The sequence below is a fragment of the Oryctolagus cuniculus genome, chromosome 1 (assembly GCF_051225735.1).
Source record: "Oryctolagus cuniculus isolate XC-2025 breed Fujian yellow rabbit chromosome 1, ASM5122573v1, whole genome shotgun sequence".
Lineage (NCBI taxonomy): Eukaryota > Metazoa > Chordata > Mammalia > Lagomorpha > Leporidae > Oryctolagus > Oryctolagus cuniculus.
In genome coordinates, this window is record NC_142867.1 from 145,341,994 (window position 1) to 145,355,186 (window position 13,193).

At 55.1% G+C, this 13,193-nt stretch overlaps 1 long non-coding RNA gene across 1 annotated transcript; it reads right to left on the minus strand.

Annotated features, from left to right (window-relative positions):
- Positions 1-736: 736 nt before the first annotated feature.
- LOC138847389 (uncharacterized) lies at positions 737-7,382 on the minus strand. Its single transcript, XR_011385169.2, has 3 exons — positions 7,256-7,382; positions 2,990-3,126; positions 737-952 (listed from the first exon to the last, which is right to left on the minus strand). It is a non-coding gene; the product is annotated as an uncharacterized LOC138847389 (long non-coding RNA).
- Positions 7,383-13,193: the final 5,811 nt, after the last annotated feature.

A 13,193-nucleotide genomic window follows, 5' to 3' on the forward strand; every position in this document is an offset into this window, starting at 1 on the left:
TTCATGGCTCCTCTCTCTCTGATTCTGTTTTCTGTCTAGCTGTCTCCTCTTGGTCTTCATTGGAACATTCACTCAGGGAGCTCAGAGCTTGGACTTGTTTTTCCCTGGGGCAGCAGCACCTAGCAGAGAACAGTAAATGAACAAATGTTCAGCTACTAAATGAATGTGTGGTCAGCAGGTACAATCACGGTGTGCTGCTTCTCCACTTCCTCTGCTCCTGATAGAGAGGCAGGAAGGGGGTCTGAGACTGCCCCAGGGCTGCAAGCCCACCTGGGGGGGGGGCAGAAAGCTGTGGGCCCTTCAGCCAGCCCAGCGGCCCATCAGAACCAGCACTCAGCTCCCCACGTGGTTTGTGATGTCCCCTTACCATATAATACTCTGACGACAGTTCAGGGAGACACAAAGGATTTTTAAAAAGATTTATCTACTTGAAAGGCAGAACTAGGGGTGGGGAGGGGTATCTCCCATCCTCTGGTTCGCTTCCCCAAATGGTAACAATGGCCAGGGCTGGGCTAGGCCAAAGCCAGGAGCCTGGAAGTTTGGGTCTCCCACATAGGTGTCAGGGGCCCAGGCACTTGGGCCATCTTCTGCTGCTTTCCCAGGTGCATTAGCAGGGAGCTGGATCAGAAGCAGAGCAGCTGGGACTGGAACCTGCATTCATATGGGATGCAGGAATCCAAGGCTGTGGTTTATCCCATCGTGCCATAAGCCAGCCTGTATACAAAGAAGTTAGCACTTTATTCTTTTTTTAAAAGATTTATTTGTTTATTCAAGCAGAGTTACAGACCGAGAGAGAGAGAAAGGTCTTCCATGCGCTGGTTCACTCCCCAGTGGCCAGAGCTGGGCCGATCAAAAGCCAAGAGCCAGGAGCTTCTTCCAGGTCTCCCATGCAGGTCCAGGGGCCCAAGCACTTGGGCCATCCTCTGCTGCTTTCCCAGGTCATAGCAGAGAGCTGGATCAGAAGAGGAACAGCCGGGACTTGAACTGGTGTCCGCATGGGATGCCAGCACTGCAGGCAGAGGCTCAACCCATTATGCCACAGCGCCTGGCCAGTACTTCGTTTTTGAAAAAGGTGTGTTCTACTATGCACGTGTAGGAGGCCTGGACATGCATAAGCACCAGGAGGCACTCGGGACTGTGCATGCGAGGCCCGCAGACATGGCAGTGAAGTCAGGGCTTGTCACCTGCATTCTGTCAACGCCTTTTCTGCACGTGGGGCCCTCGGGAGGGGCGGCTCAGCTATAATCACAGGCCGCCGTGTGGACATGCGCCAGGCACATGGCCACAGGGCTGGAGCCGCCCCTTCCTGGAAGGCGGGCAGTGCCAGAACGCTCTTTACAAAGTGGGGTGGGACTGTCCCCAGTTGCCACGGCTCTGCCTTCCTGGAGAGGTTGGCCCACGGAGGGAGGCTCCAGGGGCAAAGACCCAATGTGTCTGTAGGAACCATGGGCGGCCAGACGCAGGTGCTCATCCCATGAGAGGGTGCAGGACCCTGGCCAGGAGATGCTCGACCTGGCCCTTGGAGCCAGGCCCCTTCACGCTGCAGCCTCCAGCCGCCCCTCTGCACCTCCATCCCCCCCAGGAATAGGCCTGCTTCGAGGCTGGCGGGGAGGGGGCAGGACAGGCCTCCTGGGGCACCCCAGGCTGACACCCCCAACCCCCGCCCCCAGCACAGCTGCTCCGGCCCTGTGCGGCACAGCCGGGGGTGGCGGTGATGGATGGCGGGAGGAAGCTCCAGGCTGTGGCAGCCGCAGACATTCCTCCCGCAGATAAAGGGAGAGGCGCTGCTGGAGCCCGAGATGAGGGCTGTGTGTATAATAAAGGGGCGCGGGTGTCATCCAGACAACTTTTATGCGGTTCCGAGGTCTGGCTGCCTCGTGGCGGGAGGAAGGGCCCGGCCCTCAGCCCGTGGCCAGGGAGATGGCAGCCCCCAGAGGGCCTCAGGCAGGGTGGGCTGGAGCCCGGCCTGGGCCCTGGGCCCTCGTCCGTGGAAGGAGCCCTGGGGAAGCCCGCTGATACCTCGGAAGGCTCGCCAGGGCCCTGGAGCCTGGTTTTCGGGTGGGGTTGGTGGCGCCAATGGGGGCCCAGCCTGATGCCCTGGTCCGCGGCCTGGGCCACCCCTAACCTCTCAGGGCCCTCCCAGGGCTGGGCGGGCTGGTGAGCTGAGCCTGAGCATGGTCCGAAGGCCGCAGTCTCGGGCTGTCCTCTGGGGGCCCGCTGAGTGGCACGGACCCCTCGGCGCAGCTCAGAGGCACAGCCCAGACTGGCGGCCAGGACGGAGCTCGGGGAGAACAGGAGTCCCAGGAATGGAGTCTCTGCCTCACAGGAGAGCATAAGGCTCACAGTGGTCTGCCCCTGAGGCCACACAGGGACAACAGAGTGAGGCCCAGGACTCCTGCCAACCGAGGCCCAGCCATCTAGGGGTGTGTGGGGACTCCTTGGGATTTTAGGGTCTACCCAGTCCATCAGCCTGTGACCCTGCAGCTGTGGGCATCCCCAGCTAATGTAAGTGGCATGAACCCCAAGGACAGGGCGTGAGTGGCCCATAGACGCAGGGTCCTGGACCTGGTGCTGCTGAAGGCCCAGGTTCCACGGGCTTGGGGCTGTACATGCTCTCTCAGGGCAGCCTGCAACAGCAGTGTTCTCATTACTGTTCAACAGTGGTAAACTGAGGCACAAATAGGGACACATCTGTTCAAGGTGACAAAGGGATCAAGTTTGGTGGTTTTTGAGAGGCAGGAGAGAGAGAGAGCGCGTGAGAAACACTGCCATCTCTCCAATTACTCCCCAGATACCTGCAATGCTTAGAGGCCTGAAGCCAGGAACTCAATCCAGGTCTCCCAGCAGGTGGCAGGACCCCAGCTACTTGAGCCATCACTGCCCCCCCGCCCAAGGTCTGCATCAGGAAGAAGCTGGAATCAGGAGTCAGAGCCGGGAGTTGAACCCAGCACTCCAGTGTGGGATATGTGTCTGGGTTTGGCACACTCACCCATGTGCTCCAGCTGCCAACACCAGCCCCTCAGTGACAGCTGCTAAGCGCCTGCTCAGTGGATGGATGAAGGAGCGCCTCGAAACTGATCTGCACTGATGTGCCCCTCCCAGTGCCGGGCAAGGACCCTCATGGGCCTCAGGGTTTGCCGGAAAAGCAGATGAAGAGGCATTGGTTACAAACCACCCAGGAATTTAAGAGACAGCGTGTTCTTTAGCTTTTTTTTTTTTTTTTTTTTTTTTTTTTTTTTTTTGGTCAACCTAAGAGCACCACCCACTGGGTAAGAATCAGTACTAGGACCCCCCCACCTGCAGGGGTCCCCAGTAGGGGAACCCTGATTCTCTGGGGACCCTTGAGAAGTCCCTGCAGCCCCGAGGTGGCCTGGCCCTGTAAGGGGTACAGCTGGGGCTCCGGGAAACGTGCAGAGCTGGGGGGCTCGAGGACCAGCTCCTAACCCCCCCCCCCAACCTTCTCCACTCCTTGCCCATGAAGACACACCTCTGGCCTGAGGATGGAGACACAGGAAGTGGGGGTCAGGGGACCACTGAGAGGTGGACAGTGAGGCCCCTCCCACAGGGTGTCGCTGGGACTGCTGCCTGGCTGCTAAGCCGAAGGTCCACCTCTACTTTCTTTGGTGGGGGTAAGTCCTTTCCCGGGAGGGGCTTGGTGCAAAGAGCTCCATCCTTCGCTCATGACAAGTGGTTCCTGTTGGGGCTTGTAAGGTCTGGACCTGGTGACACAGAGTGAGCAGCCCAGAGCAGCTTCTCCTTAATTTTTTGTAAGTTATAGATCCATGGAATTCCATGACCAGGAGCTTCTGGGCCCACTGATCCCAGGCACCTCGTCAGCTCCTCGGGGCTGTGTTCATGCCCGTGTCCTGGCAGTGGGGTCCCTGCCAAGTGGCACAGCAGGCTCGCTCACCTGGATGCCAGTTCAGCAGACCCTCACCTGAGTGCAAATGCACCAGGCCTCTCCCCTGGGTCCCTGTCCAACAGGCGACTCGCACCTGGATGCCGGTGCAGCAGGTGACTTGCACCTGGATGCCGGTACAGCAGGCATTTCTGACTGTTGGGAGCAATTCAAGCAGGAGCCCACGAGGAACAGTCCTGGTTATTTGAAATTGTCGGCAGATAATGTGATACTTGCTTCAGAATTCAAAACACGCCAATGGGAAACAGTCGCCCTCTGTGCCGTGGGTGAGTCGCCGTCCCTCTGGGCTCTGGTTTCCCAGGCTCTGACACAAGGTGGGTTCATCCCTCACACGCAGCCGTCAGGATCCCAGGAGCCGGCACCAAAGCCTGGGGCTGGCCAGCTTTGAGGATGCTCCCAGAGGCCATCAGCACCCACCGCCCGCGGCCATGGGTCAGGTTTCTATCCGCCGTCATTAGGCAGATGTCAAACTGGAAGGAGCAGCAGTAATTTGGACAATTACAGCCGCTATTATTGCTTCCTCTCCTTAAACGGGGGCCAAATTACTCACTTAAACACAACCACCAGTCGCTCCCCACAGGCAGAGGGGACCCGGGGGAGGGGGACGGGGCAGCAGGCAAGGGGTGGAGATTATAGGAGAGGAGGGGACACAGGAGAGGGGAGAGGATAGTGGGCAGGACAGGGCTAGACAACTCCCGTCTGGTGGTGAACAGGAGTCCTGTGTGACGTCTCACCGCTGTGCCCTGGGTCCAGACGATGCCCTCGGGGGGTCACTCCAGGACAGGTTGGAAGCAGGCTTGTTTGAGCCCGAAGCCCTGAGTGTCCTTGCCTCCTCTGAACCCCGCAGGCCGCGTGAGTCAAGTGGACGTGGCTCTGGGCTGGGGTGGAGAGCAGGGGCCCGGGATGTGCACTACCCAGGAAGGTGACCTGAAGCCATGCCTCAATTCTGAGGGCAGAGGCAGGCCTAGGCGGCTTCCGCTGAACTGAGCCAGCCAGCCGGGTGACATCTCCCAGCCAAGTGAGAAAGGGGGACAGGGATGGCGGGCCCCGTTCTGGAGTCCAGAGCTAATCACAGCTCCGATGGCAGGTACAATCGCACTAGCAATAGCAAACGCTAATGAGGCACCTGCTGTGTGTCCAGCCTTGTGCTCAGTCTGCATCGCATAGCTCCTTGCACCCTCAGAACAACATCACACTGGGGGGTTAAGGCTTCAACGTCGGAATCCAGGGGGAGCACTAGTCATCCCATAGCAAAAAGTAAATAATACAATCTAGATGAAGTATGTTGAACACGGAGCTGGGTGAAGTTCCTGCTCCACTTTTACGGGCTGTGCAACCTTGGGCCTGTCTCAGCCCTCTCTGAATCTGTTCCACAACTAACAGGTGCTGTGGCCATTGAGCCCCTGATGTAGGCACCTCGCTTTGCATGAGTGTGTGGTCCCCATTTCCAGATGAGAAAACCAAGGCACAGAGAAGAGAAGGGACGTGGGACAGCACGTGTGACTTGGTGCCGGAGACCTCCTGCACCCCGGTGAGAGCCCACAGCTGACACGGAGGGGCAGTGCCGTCCCGCACTCGTCCATGGTGGCTGCTTTCCCAACTGTGATCCCCCACCCCACCCAGAGCTGTCACCCACAGGGCTGCAGACCCACACTTTCCCCCACGAGCAGTGTCACCCCAGGACCCTGAGCAGGTCCCGTTATAGGTGAAAGGACCCCTTCCCTGGAGGACACGGGAGCTCTGAGAGACGGTGGGCAGAAACCTCAGAGATGGCAGGATGTAACCGGGCACCAGCCGGCAGTGTGGGCAGACCACCCCTGCACCTGCAGCTGGCAGCCTGGACACAGGGACGGCCCCTCGTGGAGTCCGCAGAACGGGCCCTGGCCTTCGGTCCCGGCCTGGCTGCTCCTGTCGGCCCTCTCTAGCCGTGGGGTGGTCGCCTATCTCCTCTGAGCCTTGTTCTCCCTGGATCTCCCAGTATGTCACTCACCACAGGGTGGATGGCGGCACCTCCCAGCTTGAGAGCAGGAGCTGTGGGGCCCCAGAGAGGGCTCCACCTTCCCCCGCCTGGGTCCTCATCTGAGACTTGCCCTGCGCGCGGTTTGTGTGATTCAGTGAGAGCCCAAGTGTTGAGGGGCTTCCCAGCAGGGCCCAGAACCTGGAGATCTGTGTGAGGCTGGCCGGCGGCACGGCTCCTGCTTACTACTACACTTATCATGCGCGGATGCAGAACGGACAGGGCCCAGGGCGTCCTCTGTCCCTGGCCTGGCCTCCTCCACCCCGGGAAAGCTCCCTCGGGAGGCTGAGGCCCCCGAGGATCAAGACGGACACAGCCAGGGTGGCAGAGTCTACGTCCCACTCCGTACCCCTCCCAGGCAGCCTGACACCTGGACATCTGTCCCCCGGAGGGCAGGGGTCTTTGGTGACTGTGGAGCTGGGCTCACTCCCTGTCCTCCCCTGTAGCATGTGGCCCCCATGTGCCTGACTGGGGATGAAGCCAGGGTCGCCCTCTCCTGACGCAGTGCAGGCCCGGGACACTTGTTCCGAGCTTGTAAACACTTGCAAAGGGCAGCGTAGAAGCAAAACCCACGTGGCCCGTGTTTGGCTTGTCGGCACCTTGTTAGCTGCGCCTCTGGCAGGCCTGGGGCCCCTGCCCCGTGCCTCCCAGGCTGGGCTGACAGGAGAGGCCAGGTGCCCTTCTACCCACCCACAAGCGCCGGGACCCTCAGCCACTGGGGGGCAGCACGGCCGCCATGATGGCTGGTGCTGATGAAGCCCTTCTTGTGCACTAAACACTTCCGGCTTTTTCTCAGAGGTCGCTGTGACCCCATTTTGTAGGTAGGGAGACTGAGGTCAGGGTGCGGTTGTCACATGGCCAGGAGGGGGCGGATCAGAGTCTGGCTGGTGCACCTCCCTGACCCGGCAGGGTCAATGGGAAGGGTCAGTTGCTGACCGCTTGATGTCCAGCATGCAGGCAGCCCCTCTGGTGGCTTGGCTGGCCTGGCTCTTTGGGAGACGGTTCTGGCTCCCAGAGACATCAGCCTCTTCTACCGTGGTGGAAATGAGCACCCTGGGCTCCTGGCTGAGGTGCTCCCTGCCCTGTCTCTGAGTAGTCAGACCTGTAAACCAACAGCCCCAGTGCTGGGGCAGCCAGGGGCTCTTGCACCAGAGGAGGCTCCAAGTGGCCAAGGAGAGGCGTCAGGAGAGGCTTCCCTGGGTGACCTTGAAGCTGAAAAAAATCACTGAGCAGGCGGCAGCAGAGGTAGCAGGCCCAGGTTCACACAGCAGGACCACACCTCACTCCCCGACCCATGCCTTCAAGCCCTGAAAACTCACGGTCATTGCGCCCGGCTCTGTCCCGTCCATCACCCGTGCAGTCAGCTCCCCTCTGGGCTGCGCCCGTCTCCCAGCAGCCTGAAGTATTGTGCAGGCCCCTGACTCGTGACTCCTTATAAAAACTCTGTAGATTGCTGACCAGTTTCCAGTAGGTGATCTCAGAACAGGAAGAATTTGCTGAGTCATGTCAATGAACTCGAGCTGAGTGTTTGGGCCATCTGGACCACGGTGATGCCCCAGGTTTTTGGGCAAAGGCCGTTGTCTGTGTGGGAAATGTCTTATATAAATTGTCTTATAAAAGTGCTTCCAGACTGTTGTGTGGTGTGTGCAGTAGAACATCCCAGCGCTCTGAGCTAGCTGGGGAGGTCTAGCATAACCCCAGTGCACACAGAACCAAATGATACTGCTGTCATCCGAAAATACAGTGAGGACCCGAGTGACGCCACAACCTGGGTGCAGAGACGGAGAACAGGGGGTACACGGTCCACACTTGTGCAGACGAGGGCCCAAAAGCCCACTGCACATGTCACCAGCTGAGTGATCTTACCAACAGCCTAACACACAGATGGAACCAATTCCCACCCAAAACACAGATGGTGACCTGTAACCACGCCAATGCAGAGCTCATGAACTGAGTGAATCTGTCATCCTAAGGTACAGGAAATATTACCAAACAGACAGGTGAGGAAGCTGGTGAACCTGCTGTCACCCCAGACTACACCTGGCGCCCCCCACAGTGCGATTATAGCCAGGGCACAGGTGAGAAACTGGTGGTCTTGTTACCGATGAGGAAATGAGCTAGCCCAATGCCGCTTCACGACACAGGTAAGATACGAGAGAGGCTTGTCCGATCCCCGTGTACAGACAGGAAACCAAGTGCTGTTACTATTACGCCAAGGTGCTGACTGCGAACCAGGTGATGCTACAGTCAGCCCAGCGAACAGGTAAGGGACACAGTCCTATTGTAATCACCCCAATGGACAGCTTAAACCCGAGACTCTACTGTCACTCCAAGTGTGGGGAGCAACTCGGACTAGACTAAGTTACTGGAATTAAGACTTATTCTATGCATCTGCTCTCCCACAATATGGCGCTGGGAGAGGAGTAAACAACTTTTACACAGCTGCCTCCAGTTCGACCAATAACCTGCAGGAGCTGATCCTGCTCCTGATTGGAGGAGAGCAGCGTACTCGGCATGTGGGTAGCAGAGTTGGGATTGGTGGAAGAGGACTATAAAGGAGAAGAGAGACAACATGCACCAGGAATATCTAAGGGGAACATCCGGATAACATCTGAGCAGCCCCCAAGAGAGCTGGCCGGCGGTGTGCTGCTCCCCCGCGGAAGTGGGGAAAGTGGCAGGGGGGCCCGCCCCTCCACGGAGGTGGAGGGACGGCAGCCAACCCAGGAAGAACCAGCAGCAAACCCGGGAAGGGCCGAGCAGACAAAAGAACAGCGCAGGGTCCTGTGTCGTTCCTCCGTGAAGAGGGGGAGCAACACCAAGGAGCCGGTGACAGATGGCGATGCTCCTGTCTCATCAATGGACAGATGCAAATGAGGGGGTACGGCTGTTAAACTAATACACCAGTGAAAATCCAGGAGATGGCACAGTTACCTCCCAGCACAGATGTCCTATCGTCACCCCCACACAGATACAGGGGAGTGAACCACTATGCCATCACTTTGGTGCCAGATGAGAAACTAGGGCATTCTAGGCTCTTCCTTACGCACAGATGAAGAACCAAGAGATCCCATTTGCACCCAAAGCACATTTGCGAAACACACAAATGCTACCTTTACCTCTGTGGACAAATAACTGACCTGAAAAATACAATAAGCAAATTAACTTGTTGACTGGACTCAGTGGATGTCCTAGTCCGTGTGTGCTTCCATGGTGGAGACATGAGAGCAAGGCAGCCCCTGAGACCCACTAGTCCTTACTCTTGTGGGATTGGATGTGGTGAGCCCTCCCTGTGGGAGGTCTCTGCCTGGCCCCAAGGCTCTCGGGGGCACCCTTTGTAACCCAGGTGGAGGAAGACTCTGCTCACCTGTTGGCACCATGTGGATCCCGCCAGGTTTACTGCTTGCGCCTTCTGGAGCACTGGCCCAAGTCTCCCTTGGAACCGACCACTTGTGTTGCAACTGGGGTAACCAAGGAGCGCTATTCAGGAATACATGGAGCAGAGATCTGAGCTGAGCCTGGGCAGTGTTCCCTGGGCTTCCATGGGCACCCTGAGCCCCTCCCTTCTGTCTCCCTAGCCCAGGCACTTCGGGTTTGTGTTGGGAGGGGCAGACTCAAAGATCTTCCAAATAACTCATTTCTCCACTGTACTGTTGAATAGCATTGAGCTCTCCCCACCATACCCTACTCCTTTCCAGCCACCATGGCCAGGCTGAGAATTTTCCAACATCTAAATTCTGCTTCCTTTTGATTATCAATCTTGTCTTTCACACCTTTCTCTCTTCCCACGTTTTACCATATGCAGTCAAGAGAGGCCATGCTACATCCTCAACAATATCACAGTTCATCACTGTTAAGTTCTTCCTCCCACCAACCACTAGGAGATGGCGTACAGTCCTGTCACTGTGGAACAAGAATGGCTTTCTCCAGTTTCTAGTATCTTGTTCCTCATCTTCATCTGAACCTCATTTAAATGGATTTTTTTCTCTTTTTTTCTTTTTTAAAGATTTATTTTTTTGAAAGGCAGAGTTACAGAGAGGCAGAGGCAGTGAGAGAGAGGTCTTCCATCTGCTGGTTCACTTCCCAGATGGCCACAACGGCAGGAGCCAAGAGCTTCTTCCAGGTCTCCCATGCAGGTGCAGGGGCCCAAGGACTTGGGCCATCTTCTACTGCTTTCCCAGGCCATAGCAGAAAGCTGGATCAGAAGTGGAGCAGCCAGGACTCGAACTGGTTCCCATATGGGATGCCGGCACTGCAGGGGGCTGCTTTACCCGCTACACCACAGCGCTGGCTCCTAGAATGGCTTTTGCCACTCACATTCATACTAATCTTTTGTTCGTGACCACTCAGGTAAACCAGGCCTGTCCTAGCATGTCCCTCCACACTCTGGGAGCCTCCATTCAGTACTCAGTCCCAAAGCCACTTGCATACTTTCAGTTACAGTTTGTTTTTGTTTTTGTTTGTTTTGTTTTGTTTTGTTTTTTGTTTTTTTGTTTTTTGTCAGGCAGAGTGGACAGTGAGAGAGAGAGACAGACAGAAAGGTCTTCCTTTTCCATTGGTTCACACCCCAGTGACTGCTGCACCCAGCGCACTGCAGCCGGCGCACCACGCTGATCTGAAGCCAGGAGCCAGGTGCTTCCTCCTGGTCTCCCACGCGGGTGCAGGGCCCAAGGACCTGGGCCATCCTCCACTGTACTCCCGGGCCACAGCAGAGAGCTGGACTGGAAGAGGAGCAACTGGGACAGAATCCAGCGCCCCAACCGGGGCTAGAACCTGGTGTGCCGGCGCCGCAGAGGATTAGCCTAGTGAGCTGTGGCGCCGGCCTCAGTTACATTTTAAAGCAACTCCCCACTCTCAGTGGCAGTGTCTGTCTTCACCCATTTTTGCTGCCATAGCAAAACGCAACAGATTGGGTGATGTATAGCAGCAGAAATGTATTTCTCGCAGTTCTGGCGGAGGGGAAGTCCAAGACGAATGTGCAGTGGATGTGGTGTCTGGCGAGGGTATATGAATTCTGGAGGGAACACAACCATTCAAAGCATAGAAACAGAGACGACAGAAGGGAGAAGCAGTGACCCTGACGACTGTAGCATTTACTGAGTCTGAGTAGTAAAGAGATACTGCATGGAGGAAAATAAACAGTTCCTCAAGGATCTGTGAGAGAATAACACTTCTCACACTCAACGTCGATGTCAAGACAGAGAAGAGAAAAGATGTGTGGCAGAAAACACATTCAAAAAAGGAATGGCTGGAAACTCCAGGAATTTAGTTAAATGCATAAGCCTATAGATTCTAAAAGCTGAATGAAGCAAAAATAAGATAAACCCCATGAAATAGACACCCAGTATGTCAGTCAGACCAGGCTGCCCTAACAGGGTACCAGACACTGGATGGCTGAAGCCAGAGGTGTTTACTTCTCACAGCTTTGGAGGCTGAGAAACCCAAGACCAAGGTGCCGGCAGATTCTGTTTCTGGTGCGAGCCCTCTTCCTGGCTTGCAGGTGCTTGTACTCTTGATGTGTCCTCACATAGGTGGGTGGGGAAGAGAATGAGAGAGAGTGGGAGAGAGAATACACTTTTGTTTCTCCTCCTTTTCTTTTTTTTTTTTTTTTTTTTTTTTTTTTTTTGCCAGGCAGAGTTAGACAGTGAGAGAGACAGACAGAGAGAGTTATAGACAGTGAGAGAGAGAGACAGAGAGAAAGGTCTTCCTTCCGTTGGTTCACTCCCCTAATGGCCGCCACAGCCGGCACGCTATGCCGATCTGAAGCCAGGAGCCAGGTGCTTTTCCTGGTCTCCCACGCGGGTGCAGGGCCCAAGGACCTGCGCCATCCTCCACTGCCTTCCTGGGCCACAGCAGAGAGCTGGACTGGAAGAGGAGCAACCTGGACAGAACCGGCACCCCAACCAGGACTAGAACCTGGGGTGCCAACGCCGCAGGCAGAGGATTAGCCTAGCGAGCTGCGGCACCGGCCCGTTTCTCTTCCTTTTCTTAGAAGGACACTAATTCCATAATGGAAGCCCCATCCTCATAACTTCGTCTAAACCTATTCTTTCAAAGGCCTACCTTCATCTATTACACTGGGGGCTATGGCTCCAACACATAAGTTCTAGGGAGGTGCAAACCTTCAGTCCATCATAATGACATTTCTGGGGGGGCACTGCAGGTGAAGCCACCACATGGGAGACCCACATCCCATATCAGAGTGCCAGTTTCAGTCCCAGCTACTCTGCTTCCGATCCAGCTTCCTACTAGTGCATCCTGGGAGGCATCAGTGATGACTCAAGTGCTTGCGCCCCTGCCATTCATACGGGCAATCCAGATGGAGCTCCAAGCTCCTGCCTTTGGCCTGGCCTAATCCTCTCTGGTGCAAGCATTTGGGAGGTGAACAAGCCGATGGGAGCATTTTCTCTTTCTTGCTCACTCTCTTCTTCTGCCTTTCAAGTAGACATAAATAAATCAAAAAAATTTTAAGTTCAAGATTTCTACATATGTAAGAAAAAATTTACAAGAATGAATTTATGCATTACTTATAAGTGAAGGTTAACTTGAATGACAGGAGATTTTTCACCTGAAACCATGGAGGTCGGAAGGAAGTGGTACAACATTGCTCAAATGCAGGAAGGAAAGACCTGGTGGCCTCAAATCCTAGATTCTCAGAAGTTGTCCTCAAGAATGAAATGGAAGCAAACATATTTTCAGAGAAACACTAAGAGTATCTGTTTTTAAGAAATCTACCCTTAAAGAATGTCTAAACAAAAATTCCTTTACCAGAAAGAAAATGTTAACACAACAAGGACAGGACCCTTCAGAAAGGAAATAACCCGGGACTCATTAACACAGAAGCAAATGTAACAGACAATCTTGACTTCTTGATCATCTTAAACACTCTTTAATGTTGAAGCAAAAGTTCTGATATCATCTGATATGGTGCTCAATTTATGTGGAAAATACACTTAACACATATTTTAGAAGTGGGGGGTGTAAAGAGACCTGTGTGGAAAAAGAGTTTCTATACTTCACCTGAAGTGGTGAAGTATCAGCACCAGGAGGCTGTGATTTTACATATGAATATGGTGACATATGAATATGGTGATGCCTACAGAAACATTCAGAGAACTAGACAGGGTCATGTACTCAAAATATTCATAAACACAACAAAATGGCCTCCATAAGATGGTCAAGTAACCCACAGAGAGGGAATGAAGGAGCAACAGGAGAATCTTTCCCAATTCTGTAGTTCTGTCTTTCAAATAAATAAAA